Source organism: Pseudophryne corroboree, unplaced genomic scaffold, assembly GCF_028390025.1.
Source record: "Pseudophryne corroboree isolate aPseCor3 unplaced genomic scaffold, aPseCor3.hap2 scaffold_1748, whole genome shotgun sequence".
Taxonomy (NCBI): Eukaryota; Metazoa; Chordata; class Amphibia; order Anura; family Myobatrachidae; genus Pseudophryne; species Pseudophryne corroboree.
In genome coordinates, this window is record NW_026968385.1 from 19686 (window position 1) to 33414 (window position 13729).

Consider the following 13729-nt stretch of genomic DNA (forward strand, 5'->3'; position numbering starts at 1 on the left):
ATGAGAAAGCAGCAAGGATGCAGTGGCGTTAATGTTTCCTGGTGTCAACCTGTATTATTTCAGTAGATATTGAAATGAGGATGCATCTTGCTGCCTTTCCAATGAAGCAAGTTTAATTTAGTAATAGGTGAAAAACCATCCCTACAAATATGTTAATCAGATACTTGGCTTTGTGGACACTTTTCAGAGAACAAATTAGTTAGCATAAAAATAAAGCCAGAAAATGAAGAGCTGTTTAATCACTCAATTGGATTTTTCTGCCAGCATATTTCTTTTTCTCTGCAACCCACTGCCAAATTGTGCTTCCTAGCTGTTTTTATAAAATCACTGAATCAAATCTAACTCTGATTACATCAGAGAAGGCCAGGTACCCTACACCATAACAGGGGGTTTGAAATTTTGACTTGTCTACTTAAAGATCACCAAAATCTGATAACAAGGTCAATTAAGTCCCTGGGTGGGATTGAACAACCAACCTTTTGGTTAATAGCCTTACACACTAACTGATTGCGCCACAGCTACACTTAGCAAAAGTACATACTGACAAAGGCTAATAAGCATTCATCTAGAACGATTCCTAGAAACATTTTAAAAAGTCAATAATGTGGAGAGTTTTTGTAAGATGTTTCTTCCATCAACCAATGAAGAAACACATTGGTACTTTCCCATGATAAGTGAGTGCTTCAGGACCTCTTGCACTTACATGTGCAGCAGAGTACTGTAATGGAAGCATGCTGGGTCCATAACCCAGAGGTAGGCAGATTGAAACTATCATCTGCTATATGCATTTTTTTTTGTTAATTAAAGTAATCCAAAACTGGGATTGATATTTTTGCTCTTTTATTTTTACTTAAAGTACAATAACTTTTACCATTTTAATTTGTTTTAATAGTATATTGACAGTATTGTTTTCTTTCAAAAATCCAATTAATTTTCTTTACCCGATTATTAAAATGGTAATTGACAAAAACAAACTACATTGTCACCAGAAGAGCAATACAAAATGTACAAGTGATATATTAAAATCATCTTTCCAGCTTGAATTTCAATGATGCATTGGGGCAACGATTTTGTGAGAAACATCTTCACCCTTAAATAAAGATTTTCTTAATTCCTTACCTGTGTGCTAATTAGATATCACCTTGTTTTCACATTAAACAGACTTCCACATGCGAAAGCAGCAAGGATGCAGTGGCGTTAATGTTTCCTGGTGTCAACCTGTATTATTTCAGTAGACATTGAAATGAAGATGCATCTTGCTGCCTTTCCAATGAAGCAAGTTTAATTTAGTAATAGGTGAAAAACCATCCCTACAAAGGTGTTAATCAGAGACTTGGCTTTGTGGACACTTTTCAGAGAACAAATTTGTTAGTATAAAAATAAAGCCAGAAAATGAAGAGCTGTTTAATCACTCAATTGGATTTTTCTGCCAGCATATTTCTTTTTCTCTGCAACCCACTGCTAAATTGTTCTTCCTAGCTGTTTTTATAAAATCACTGAATCAAATCTAACTCTGATTACATTAGAGAAGGCCAGGTACCCTACACCATAACAGGGGGTTTGAAATTTTGACTTGTCTACTTAAAGATCACCAAAATCTGATAACAATGTCAATTAAGTCCCTGGGTGGGATTGAACCACCAACCTTTTGGTTAATAGCCTTACACACTAACCGATTGCGCCACAACGACACTTTGCGAAAGAACATACTGACAAAGGCTAATAAGCATTCATCTAGAACGATTCCTAGAAACATTTTAAAAAGTCAATAATGTGGAGAGTTTTTGTAAGATGTTTCTTCCATCAACCAATGAAGAAACACATTGGTACTTTCCCATGATGAGTGAGTGCTTCAGGATCTCTTGCACTTACATGTGCAGCAGAGTACTGTAATGGAAGCATGCTGGGTCCATAACCCAGAGGTAGGCAGATTGAAACTATCCTCTGCTATATGCATTTTTTTTTGTTAATTAAAGTAATCCAAAACTGGGATTGATATTTTTGCTCTTTTATTTTTACTTAAAGTACAATAACTTTTACCATTTTAATTTGTTTTAATAGTATATTTGACAGTATTGTTTTCTTTCAAAAATCCAATTAATTTTCTTTACCCGATTATTAAAATGGTAATTGACAAAAACAAACTACATTGTCACCAGAAGAGCAAATACAAAATGTACAAGTGATATATTAAAATCATCTTTCCAGCTTGAATTTCAATGATGCATTGGGGCAACGATTTTGTGAGAAACATCTTCACCCTTAAATAAAGATTTTCTTAATTCCTTACCTGTGTGCTAATTAGATATCACCTTGTTTTCACATTAAACAGACTTCCACATGCGAAAGCAGCAAGGATGCAGTGGCGTTAATGTTTCCTGGTGTCAACCTGTATTATTTCAGTAGACATTGAAATGAGGATGCATCTTGCTGCCTTTCCAATGAAGCAAGTTTAATTTAGTAATAGGTGAAAAACCATCCCTACAAAGGTGTTAATCAGAGACTTGGCTTTGTGGACACTTTTCAGAGAACAAATTTGTTAGCATAAAAATAAAGCCAGAAAATGAAGAGCTGTTTAATCACTCAATTGGATTTTTTTGCCAGCATATTTCTTTTTCTCTGCAACCCACTGCTAAATTGTGCTTCCTAGCTGTTTTTATAAAATCACTGAATCAAATCTAACTCTGATTACATCAGAGAAGGCCAGGTACCCTACACCATAACAGGGGGTTTGAAATTTTGACTTGTCTACTTAAAGATCACCAAAATCTGATAACAAGGTCAATTACGTCCCTGGGTGGGATTGAACCACCAACCTTTTGGTTAATAACCATACACACTAACTGATTGCGCCACAGCGACACTTTGCAAAAGTACATACTGACAAAGGCTAATAAGCATTCATCTAGAACGTTTCCTAGAAACATTTTAAAAAGTCAATAATGTGGAGAGTTTTTGTAAGATGTTTCTTCCAGCAACCAATGAAGAAACACATTGTTACTTTCGCATGATGAGTGAGTGCTTCAGGATCTCTTGCACTTACATGTGCAGCAGAGTACTGCAATGGAAGCATGCTGGGCCCATAACCCAGAGGTAGGCAGATTGAAACTATCCTTTGCTATATGCATTTTTTTTTTGTTCATTAAAGTAATCCAAAACTGGGATTGATATTTTAGCTTTTATTTTTACTTAAAGTACAATAACTTTTACCATTTTAATTTGTTTTAATAGTATATTGACAGTATTGTTTTCTTTCAAAAATCCAATTAATTTTCTTTACCCGATTATTAAAATGGTAATTGACAAAAACAAACTACATTGTCACCAGAAGAGCAATACAAAATGTACAAGTGATATATTAAAATCATCTTTCCAGCTTGAATTTCAATGCATTGGGGCAACGATTTTGTGAGAAACATCTTCACCCTTAAATAAAGATTTTCTTAATTCCTTACCTGTGTGCTAATTAGATATCACCTTGTTTTCACATTAAACAGACTTCCACATGAGAAAGCAGCAAGGATGCAGTGGCGTTAATGTTTCCTGGTGTCAACCTGTATTATTTCAGTAGATATTGAAATGAGGATGCATCTTGCTGCCTTTCCAATGAAGCAAGTTTAATTTAGTAATAGGTGAAAAACCATCCCTACAAATATGTTAATCAGATACTTGGCTTTGTGGACACTTTTCAGAGAACAAATTCGTTAGCATAAAAATAAAGCCAGAAAATGAAGAGCTGTTTAATCACTCAATTGGATTTTTCTGCCAGCATATTTCTTTTTCTCTGCAACCCACTGCTAAATTGTGCTTCCTAGCTGTTTTTTTTATAAAATCACTGATTCAAATCTAACTCTGATTACATCAGAGTAGGCCAGGTACCCCTACACCATAAGAAGGGGGTTTGAAATTTTGACTGGTCTACTTAAAGATCACCAAAATCTGATAACAAGGTCAATTACATCCCTGGGTGGGATTGAACCACCAACCCTTTGATTAATAACCAAACACACTAACAGATTGCGCCACAGAGACACTTTACAAACGTACATACTGACAAAGGCTAATAAGCATTCATCTAGAACGTTTCCTAGAAAAACTTTAAAAAGTCAATAATGTGGAGAGTTTTTGTAAGATGTTTCTTCCATCAACCAATGAAGAAACACATTGGTACTTTCCCATGATAAGTGAGTGCTTCAGGACCTCTTGCACTTACATGTGCAGCAGAGTACTGTAATGGAAGCATGCTGGGTCCATAACCCAGAGGTAGGCAGATTGAAACTATCCTCTGCTATATGCATTTTTTTTTGTTAATTAAAGTAATCCAAAACTGGGATTGATATTTTTGCTCTTTTATTTTTACTTAAAGTACAATAACTTTTACCATTTTAATTTGTTTTAATAGTATATTGACAGTATTGTTTTCTTTCAAAAATCCAATTAATTTTCTTTACCCGATTATTAAAATGGTAATTGACAAAAACAAACTACATTGTCACCAGAAGAGCAATACAAAATGTACAAGTGATATATTAAAATCATCTTTCCAGCTTGAATTTCAATGATGCATTGGGGCAACGATTTTGTGAGAAACATATTCACCCTTAAATAAAGATTTTCTTAATTCCTTACCTGTGTGCTAATTAGATATCACCTTGTTTTCACATTAAACAGACTTCCACATGAGAAAGCAGCAAGGATGCAGTGGCGTTAATGTTTCCTGGTGTCAACCTGTATTATTTCAGTAGATATTGAAATGAGGATGCATCTTGCTGCCTTTCCAATGAAGCAAGTTTAATTTAGTAATAGGTGAAAAACCATTCCTACAAATATGTTAATCAGATACTTGGCTTTGTGGACACTTTTCAGAGAACAAATTCGTTAGCATAAAAATAAAGCCAGAAAATGAAGAGCTGTTTAATCACTCAATTGGATTTTTCTGCCAGCATATTTCTTTTTCTCTGCAACCCACTGCTAAATTGTGCTTCCTAGCTGTTTTTATAAAATCACTGAATCAAATCTAACTCTGATTACATCAGAGAAGGCCAGGTACCCTACACCATAAGAGGGGGTTTGAAATTTTGACTTGTCTACATAAAGATCACCAAAATCTGATAACAAGGTCAATTACGTCCCTGGGTGGGATTGAACCACCAAGCTTTTGGTTAATAGCCTTACACACTAACTGATTGCGCCACAGCGACACTTTGCAAAAGCATATACTGAAAAAGGCTATTAAGCATTCATCTAGAACGTTTCCTAGAAACATTTTAAAAAGTCAGGATAGTGCACAAGGGTATAGACGGGAGGGGCTCAAGAAAAAAGAAGTGGAAACAGACAGCAAACTAGGCTTCCAATGCACAATGCAAACTACAGGTAGTGCTGCAGGGCCCACACCCTTTTACTTGCCTTACAGAGCAGCTCTGGAGCTGTTTAATCACTCAATTGGATTTTTCTGCCAGCATAATTTTTCTCTTACGTCCTAGAGGATGCTGGGGACTCCGTAAGGACCATGGGGGATAGACGGGCTCCGCAGGAGACATGGGCACTTTAAGAAAGACTTTAGATCTGGGTGTGCACTGGCTCCTCCCTCTATGCCCCTCCTCCAGACCTCAGTTTACTACTGTGCCCAGAGGAGACTGGGTGCTTTTCAGGGAGCTCTCCTGAGTTTCCTGACAGAAAGTATATTTGTTAGATTTTTTTATTTTCAGGGAGCCTGCTGGCAACAGACTCCCTGCATCGAGGGGCGGAGGGGAGAGATGCACACCTACTTCTGTGAGTTGATAGGCTCTGCTTCTTAGGCTACTGTACAGCATTAGCTCCAGAGGGATCGGTACGCAGGTCTCACCCTCGCCGTCCGTCCCAGAGCCGCGCCGCCGTCCCCCTCGCAGAGCCGGAAGATAGAAGCCGGGTGAGTATGAGAAGAAAAGAAGACTTCAGAGGCGGCGAAAGACGTCATGATCTTCACTGAGGTAACGCACAGCAGTAAAGCTGTGCTCCATTGCTCCCATACACCTCACACACGGCAGTCAACTGAGGCAGCACAAGGGAACTCTCATCTGGGGACAACAACTGCAGGGAGAACACATATTTTCAGATGAACATGGGAGGGCAGAAGGCTGCCTAAAACTGAAGCACCCCCAAACAACAAACCAAATGCAACTACTAGTGCAAGCATTCCTGGGGGAAGGCCTGCAGCAGATGGATTTGCATATGGTGATGTCATCCAAGCAGTGGGTCAAAGTTGGCTTCAACCCTCGTCTGCATATGAAAAGAAAAAAGGGGTGTGCAGGGCATGGCGGTCTTTTGCGGCGCTTGGATGACCCCTAGTTCGCATTAAACACCTCCACCCTCCTTCGGTGTGGGGCTCATGTTGGCTATGCCCCAGCCCCTGAAGCATTCAAGCTGATTTCTTGCAGCAGCTGGGCACTGTAACAGCTCCAGAGCTGCTCTGTAAAGCAAGTAAAAGGGTGTGGGCCCTGCAGCACTACCTGTAGTTTGCATTGTGCGTTGGAAGGCACAAAGTAAGCAGACGGGAGAAGTCAGGATAGTGCACAAGGGTATAGAAGGAGGGGCTCATGAAAAAAGAAGTGGAAACAGACAGCAAACTAGGCTGGAGAGAGACCTGAGACAAAGAGATCTGAATTATATGAGAGCCGACCAGGGGAAACACAAATTATGCAGTCAAGTTTCCCACATTTGGGGAAATCGCAGGGGCAGCACACCCAGAGTGCAATGGGTGAGCCTTGCCCTGGGAGAAGCATCTTCATGATCATAGTATCTCACCTGGCAGGTAAGTAGGAGTTGGGCTAGAGCTGGGGAGGGTCGCTGCTCGGGCACCCCCCTGTCAAGTGAAGGAGATCCAACTGAGGCAGCACAAGGGAACTCTCGAAAGAAGAACAAGGCTAGAGGAAGATCTGAGACAAAGAAATCTGACTTTTACCCGAGCTGACCAGAGGAAAGCACAAACACAGTCCCCCACTACCACAAATAATGCAGTTGAGTTTCCCACATTTGGGGAAATCACAGGGGTCAGCATACCCAGAATGCAATGAATGAACCTAACCCTGGGAGAACAATCTTCATGACCATGGTATCTCCTATGCAAAATAAGTATGATTTGGGATAGGGCTGGGGAGGGCCGCTGCTCAGGCACATCTCTGTCAAGTAAAGGAGATTCAACTGAGGCAGCACGAGGGAACTCTCATCTGGGGACAACAACTGCAGGGAGAACACATATTTTCAGATGAACATGGGAGGGCAGAAGGCTGCCTAATACTGAAGCACCCCCAAACAACAAACCAAATGCAACAACTAGTGCAAGCATTCCTGGGGGAAGGCCTGCAGCAGATGGATTTGAATATGGTGATGTCATCCAAGCAGTGGGTCAAAGTTGGCTTCAACCCTCGTCTGCATATGAAAAGAATAAAGGGGTGTGCAGGGCATGGCGGCCTTTTGCGGCGCTTGGATGACCCCTAGTTCGCATTAAACACCTCCACCCTCCTTCGGTGTGGGGCTCATGTTGGCAATGCCCCAGCCCCTGGAGCATTCAAGCTGATTTCTTGCAGCAGCTGGGCACTGTAACAGCTCCAGAGCTGCTCTGTAAAGCAAGTAAAAGGGTGTGGGCCCTGCAGCACTACCTGTAGTTTGCATTGTGCGTTGGAAGGCACAAAGTAAGCAGACGGGAGAAGTCAGGATAGTGCACAAGGGTATAGAAGGGAGGGGCTCAAGAAAAAGTAGTGGAAACAGACAGCAAACTAGGCTGGAGAGCGACCTGAGACAAAGAGATCTGAATTATATGAGAGCCGACCAGGGGAAACACAAATTATGCAGTCAAGTTTCCCACATTTGGGGAAATCACAGGGGCAGCAGACCCAGAGTGCAATGGGTGAGCCTTGCCCTGGGAGAAGCATCTTCATGATCATAGTATCTCACCTGGCAGGTAAGTAGGAGTTGGGCTAGAGCTGGGGAGGGTCGCTGCTCGGGCACCCCCATGTCAAGTGAAGGAGATCCAACTGAGGCAGCACAAGGGAACTCTCGAAAGAAGAACAAGGCTAGAGGAAGATCTGAGACAAAGAAATCTGACTTTTACCAGAGCTGACCAGAGGAAAGCACAAACACAGTCCCCCACTACCACAAATAATGCAGTTGAGTTTCCCACATTTGGGGAAATCACAGGGGTCAGCATACCCAGAATGCAATGAATGAACCTAACCCTGGGAGAACAATCTTCATGACCATGGTATCTCCTATGCAAAATAAGTATGATTTGGGATAGGGCTGGGGAGGGCCGCTGCTCAGGCACATCTCTGTCAAGTAAAGGAGATTCAACTGAGGCAGCACAAGGGAACTCTCATCTGGGGACAACAACTGCAGGGAGAACACATATTTTCAGATGAACATGGGAGGGCAGAAGGCTGCCTAATACTGAAGCACCCCCAAACAACAAACCAAATGCAACAACTAGTGCAAGCATTCCTGGGGGAAGGCCTGCCGCAGATGGATTTGCATATGGTGATGTCATCCAAGCAGTGGGTCAAAGTTGGTTCAAACACCTTTGCAAAGTTCTATAAGTTTGATACCCTGGCTGAGGAGGACCTCCTGTTTGCTCAATCGGTGCTGCAGAGTCATCCGCACTCTCCTGCCCGTTTGGGAGCTTTGGTATAATCCCCATGGTCCTTACGGAGTCCCCAGCATCCTCTAGGACGTAAGAGAAAATAAGATTTTAAACCAACCGGTAAATCTTTTTCTCGTAGTCCGTAGAGGATGCTGGGTGCCCGTCCCAAGTGCGGTCTACTTCTGCAAGACTTGTATATAGTTATTGCTTACATAAGGGTTATATGTTAGTTTTCATCGGTCTTGGACTGATGCTATGTTGTTTTCATACTGTTAACTGGGTAGTATATCACAAGTTATACGGTGTGATTGGTGTGGCTGGTATGAATCTTGACCTTGGATTAACAAAAATCCTTTCCTCGTACTGTCCGTCTCCTCTGGGCACAGTTTCTCTAACTGAGGTATGGAGGAGGGGCATAGAGGGAGGAGCCAGTGCACACCCAGATCTAAAGTCTTTCTTAAAGTGCCCATGTCTGCTGCGGAGCCCGTCTATCCCCCATGGTCCTTACGGAGTCCCCATCGTCCTCTACGGACTACGAGAAAAAAAAAATTACCGGTAGGTTTAAAATGTTATTTTTTTCTCTGCAACCCACTGCTAAATTGTGCTTCCTAGCTGTTTTTTATAAAATCACTTAATTAAATCTAACTCTGATTACGTCAGAGAAGGCCAGGTACCCTACACCATAAGAGGGGGTTTGAAATTTTGACTTGTCTACTTAAAGATCACCAAAATCTGATGACAAGGTCAATTACATCCCTGGGTGGGATTGAACCACCAACCTTTTGGTTAATAGCCCATGTAAGTGCAAGAAATCCTGAAGCACTCACTCATCATGGGAAAGTACCAATGTGTTTCTTACAAAAATTCTCCAGATTATTGACTTTTTAAAGTTTTTCTAGGAAACGTTCTAGATGAATGATTATTAGCCTTTGTCAGTATTGACTTTTGCAAGGTGTCTCTGTGGCGCAATCGGTTAGCATGTTTGGCTATTAACCAAAAGGTTGGTGGTTCAATCCCACCCAGGGATGTAATTGACCTTGTAATCAGATTTTGGTGATCTTTAAGTAGACAAGTCAAAATTTCAAAAAAAACCCTTATGGTGTAGGGTACCTGGCCTTCTCTGATGTAATCAGAGTTAGATTTGATTAAGTGACTTTATAAAAAAACAGTTAGGAAGCACAATTTAGCAGTGGGTTGCAGAGAAAAAAAAATATGCTGGCAGAAAAGTCCAATTGAGTGATTAAACAGCTCTTCATTTTCTGATTTTATGTTTATGCTAACAAATTTGCTCTCTGAAAAGTGTCCACAAAGCCAAGTCTCTGATTAACACCTTTGTAGGAATGGTTTTTCACCTATTACTGAAATAAACTTGCTTCATTGGAAAGGCATCAAAGATGCATCCTCATTTCAATGTCTACTGAAATAATACAGGTTGACACCAGGAAACGTCACTGCATCCTTGCTGCTTCCTCATGGGGAAGTCTGTTTAATGTGAAAACAAGGTGATATCTAATCAGCACACAGGTAAGGAATTAAGAAAATCTTTCTTTATGGGTGAAGATGTTTCTCACAAATTGTTGTCCCAATGCATCATTGAAATTCAAGATGGAAGATGATTTTCATATATCACTTGTACATTTTGCATTGCTCTTCTGGTGACAATGTAGTTTGTTTTTGTCAATTACCATTTCAGTAATAGGGTAAAGAAAATTAAGTGGATTTTTTAAAGAAAACAATGCTGTCAATATACTATTAAAACAAATTAAAATGATAAAAGTTATTGTACTTTAAGTAAAAATAAAAGAGCCAAAATATCAATCCCAGTTTTTGATTACTTTAATTATAAAAAAAAAAATGCACATAGCAGAGGATAGTTTCGATCAATCAACCTCTGGGTTATGGGCCCAGCATGCTTCCATTGCACTACTCTGCTGCTCATGGAAGTGTAAGAGATCCTGAAGACTAAATTGATTAAAGGCCTAAAAGTACTGGACTATAAGGAAAGACTTACTAGGCTGAATATTTATACACTAGAAAAGAGGTGCCTAAGAGGAGATATTATTAATATCTTCAAATATGTAAAGATACATAACAAAGAGTTATCAGAGGAATTATTTATTAAAAGAACACGTGGTCACTCGCTGCGACTGGAGGAAAGTTCAGAACGCAATGGAGGAAAGGTTTCTTCACTGTTAGGGCAATCAGGATGTGGAATTCCCTGCCAGGGAAGGTGGTAATGGCGGACTCTGTAATTGGATTTAAAAAAGGAATGGATACATTTCTGAATGAAAAAGCTATCCAAGGTTATAATACTTAAAATATCAACATGGTTAATCCGGGGGTAACATGAGTTATAGTAGCTAACTAGTCATAAAACATTATTCAGCAAGTATGTAGAATCATCACAACTTAAAACAGGTTGAACACGATGGGCAATTTGCCTCTATTCAACCTCAAAAACTATGTTACTATATTACTATGTTATTGTAGTATACAGAACACCACAATGCAATGAGCAGTGATAGTGAGCACTGATGAGGATACTAGAACTGACACTGAGCAGCAAGATGCAGCACTGGACTATTAGTAATGTACTGTAGTATGCTGAGCACCACAATGCAGCACAAGACAATGAGCAGTGATACTGAGCACTGATGAGGATGCTACTGAGCAGTGGCGGAACAAGCAAGCGGTGGGCCCAGGTGCAACAAAATGCTTTGGGCCCCCCCCCATCCCATCCAAGTCCACCCCATGGGCAGTGCGCGCCGTAGGCGCGCGCAAAAATACATAGTGACGTGGCTTCGTGGGGAAGGGGTGTGTCCACAAAATAATACCAATTCATAAAACGGTGCACAGTAGTCTCCATTCTTCAAATTACGCCGCACAGTAGCACCACTACACCAGGTAGAGACCCTTTTACACCTTACAGCGAACAGATTCCCCTTCTTACACATTACGACAGACAGCGTGCACTTTTTACACATAACGGCAGACAGCGTGCCCTCGTTACACATAGCGGCAGACAGCATACACTTTTTACACAATGGCAGACAGCGTGCCCTCGTTACACATAGCGGCAGACAGCGTGCCCTCGTTACACATAGCGGCAGACAGCGTGCACTTTTTACACATTACGGCAGAAAGCGTCTTATTTTACACATTACGGCAGACAGCGTCCCCATTTTACACATTACGGCAGACACCATACACTTTTACACATAACGGCAGATAGCGTGCCCTTTTTACACATAGCGGCAGGCAGATTCCCCATTTTTATACATAGCGGCAGGCAGATTCCCCATTTTTATACATAGCGGCAGGCAGATTCCCCATTTTTATACATAGCGGCAGGCAGATTCCCCATTTTTATACATAGCGGCAGGCAGATTCCCCATTTTTACACATTGCGGCAGGCAGATTCCCCATTTTTACACATTGCGGCAGGCAGATTCCCCATTATTACACACTGCGGCAGGCAGATTCCCCATTTTTACATTGCGGCAGGCAGATTCCCCATTTTTACATTGCGGCATGCAGATTCCCCATTTCTACATTGCGGCATGCAGATTCCCCATTTATACATAGCGGCAGGCAGTCCCCCCATTTTACACATTGCGGCAGGCAGAAGAAAGAAAGAAAGAAAGAAAGAAAGAAAGAAAGAAAGAAAGAAAGAAAGAAAGAAAGAAAGAAAGAAAAACCTCTCTGTTGGCTCAGGCTCCTCGGTGCAGCTTCCCGGGCAGTAGAGAAGAAGGAGGAGGGAGGTGAGGGAGGTGAAGGAGGGAGCCGCAGCAGCGCTGTGTTACTGGTGGAGGCGCTGCTGCTGCTGCCCCTCTGCTTCCCTATAGGCTGTTCTCAGAGAGAGCCTATAGTGAAGCAGAGGAGCAGCAGCAGCAGCGCCTCCACCAGTAACAAAGCGCTGCTGCGGCTCTCTCCTTCACTGAGAGACTGTGACCTGTTTGTATATGAGGGAGGGAGGGACGGACCCACCTCCCTCCTTCGTGTGCGGGTGGCCAGAATCGTTCCTTATGACGGGCGGGTCACGGGAGCGCTGGTGTGCGGCTGCGGCATGACATACAATAAGTCATTGTGACCAGTGGCGTAACTAGAAATTTTTCTCCCCCAAGCCAAAAAATCCTTCGGCGCCCCCCTCCCCCCCATACACCCCGTAATTGGCACTAGCAAAGGTAGAAAAATGCGTGCGCCGCATTGCCCGTTATACATTATGCTACACACTGCAATGCCCCTGATACATTATAGCACATACAATGTCTGTGACACGGTATGACACACACCACAATGATCCTGAGACATTATACCACATACCACAATGCCCATGATATAGTATACAACACACCGTAATGCCTGAAACATTATGACACACACCGCAATGTCCGTGATACATTATGCCACACACCGTAATGCCCATTACACATTAAGTTCTACAGTAAGGCTTCCAATTACTTTTAAATTACCTGCTTGTTGCCAGGGGTTTCATGCACTTGGTTCCATGCACGGTGCCAGGATGTCATGCTCGTTGCCAGGGGTTTCATGCACTGGGTGTCATGCTCGTTGCTAGTGGGTAGTGCTTGTTGCTAGGGCCGTGCTCCCAGTGCCACATATGCTCCCAGTGCCAGATATTCCCCCACAGTGCCAGGTATATGCACCCAGTGCCAGATATTCTCCCACAGTGCCAGATATTCCCCCCCAGTGCCAGGTATATGCCCCCAGTGCCAGATATATGCCCCCAGTGCCAGGTACATACCCCCCAGTGCCAGTTATATGCCCCCAGTGCCAGGTATATGCCCCCAGTGCCAGATATTCCCCCCCAGTGCCTGCTTCCCCCCCAGTGCCAGGTATATGTTCCCAGTGCCGGGTATATGCCCCCAGTGCCGGGTATATGCCCCCCCAGTGCCAGATATTCTCCCACAGTGCCAGATATTCCCCCCCAGTGCCAGGTATATGCCCCCAGTGCCAGGTATATGCCCCCAGTGCCAGGTACATGCCCCCCCAGTGCCAGGTATATGCCCCCAGTGCCAGATATTCCCCCCCAGTGCCTGCTTCCCCCCCTAGTGCCGGGTATATGCCCCCAGTGCCGGGTATATGCCCCCCTAATGG

The 13729-nt window shown here is 42.5% G+C and overlaps 3 non-coding genes and 2 pseudogenes across 3 annotated transcripts; 1 reads left to right on the forward strand and 4 right to left on the reverse strand.

The window, feature by feature from the left end:
* Positions 1-6656: 6656 nt before the first annotated feature.
* On the reverse strand, positions 6657-6798 carry LOC135002197 (U1 spliceosomal RNA; annotated as a pseudogene).
* Positions 6799-6950: 152 nt separating this feature from the next.
* On the reverse strand, positions 6951-7114 carry LOC135002220 (U1 spliceosomal RNA). Its single transcript, XR_010203470.1, has one exon. It is a non-coding gene; the product is annotated as a U1 spliceosomal RNA (small nuclear RNA).
* A 691-nt stretch (positions 7115-7805) lies between these two features.
* LOC135002216 (U1 spliceosomal RNA) lies at positions 7806-7947 on the reverse strand (annotated as a pseudogene).
* Positions 7948-8099: 152 nt separating this feature from the next.
* LOC135002228 (U1 spliceosomal RNA) lies at positions 8100-8263 on the reverse strand. The gene has a single exon (XR_010203477.1). It is a non-coding gene; the product is annotated as a U1 spliceosomal RNA (small nuclear RNA).
* Positions 8264-9568: 1305 nt separating this feature from the next.
* On the forward strand, positions 9569-9642 carry TRNAN-AUU (transfer RNA asparagine (anticodon AUU)). The gene has a single exon. It is a non-coding gene; the product is annotated as a tRNA-Asn (tRNA).
* The last annotated feature ends 4087 nt before the right edge of the window (positions 9643-13729 follow it).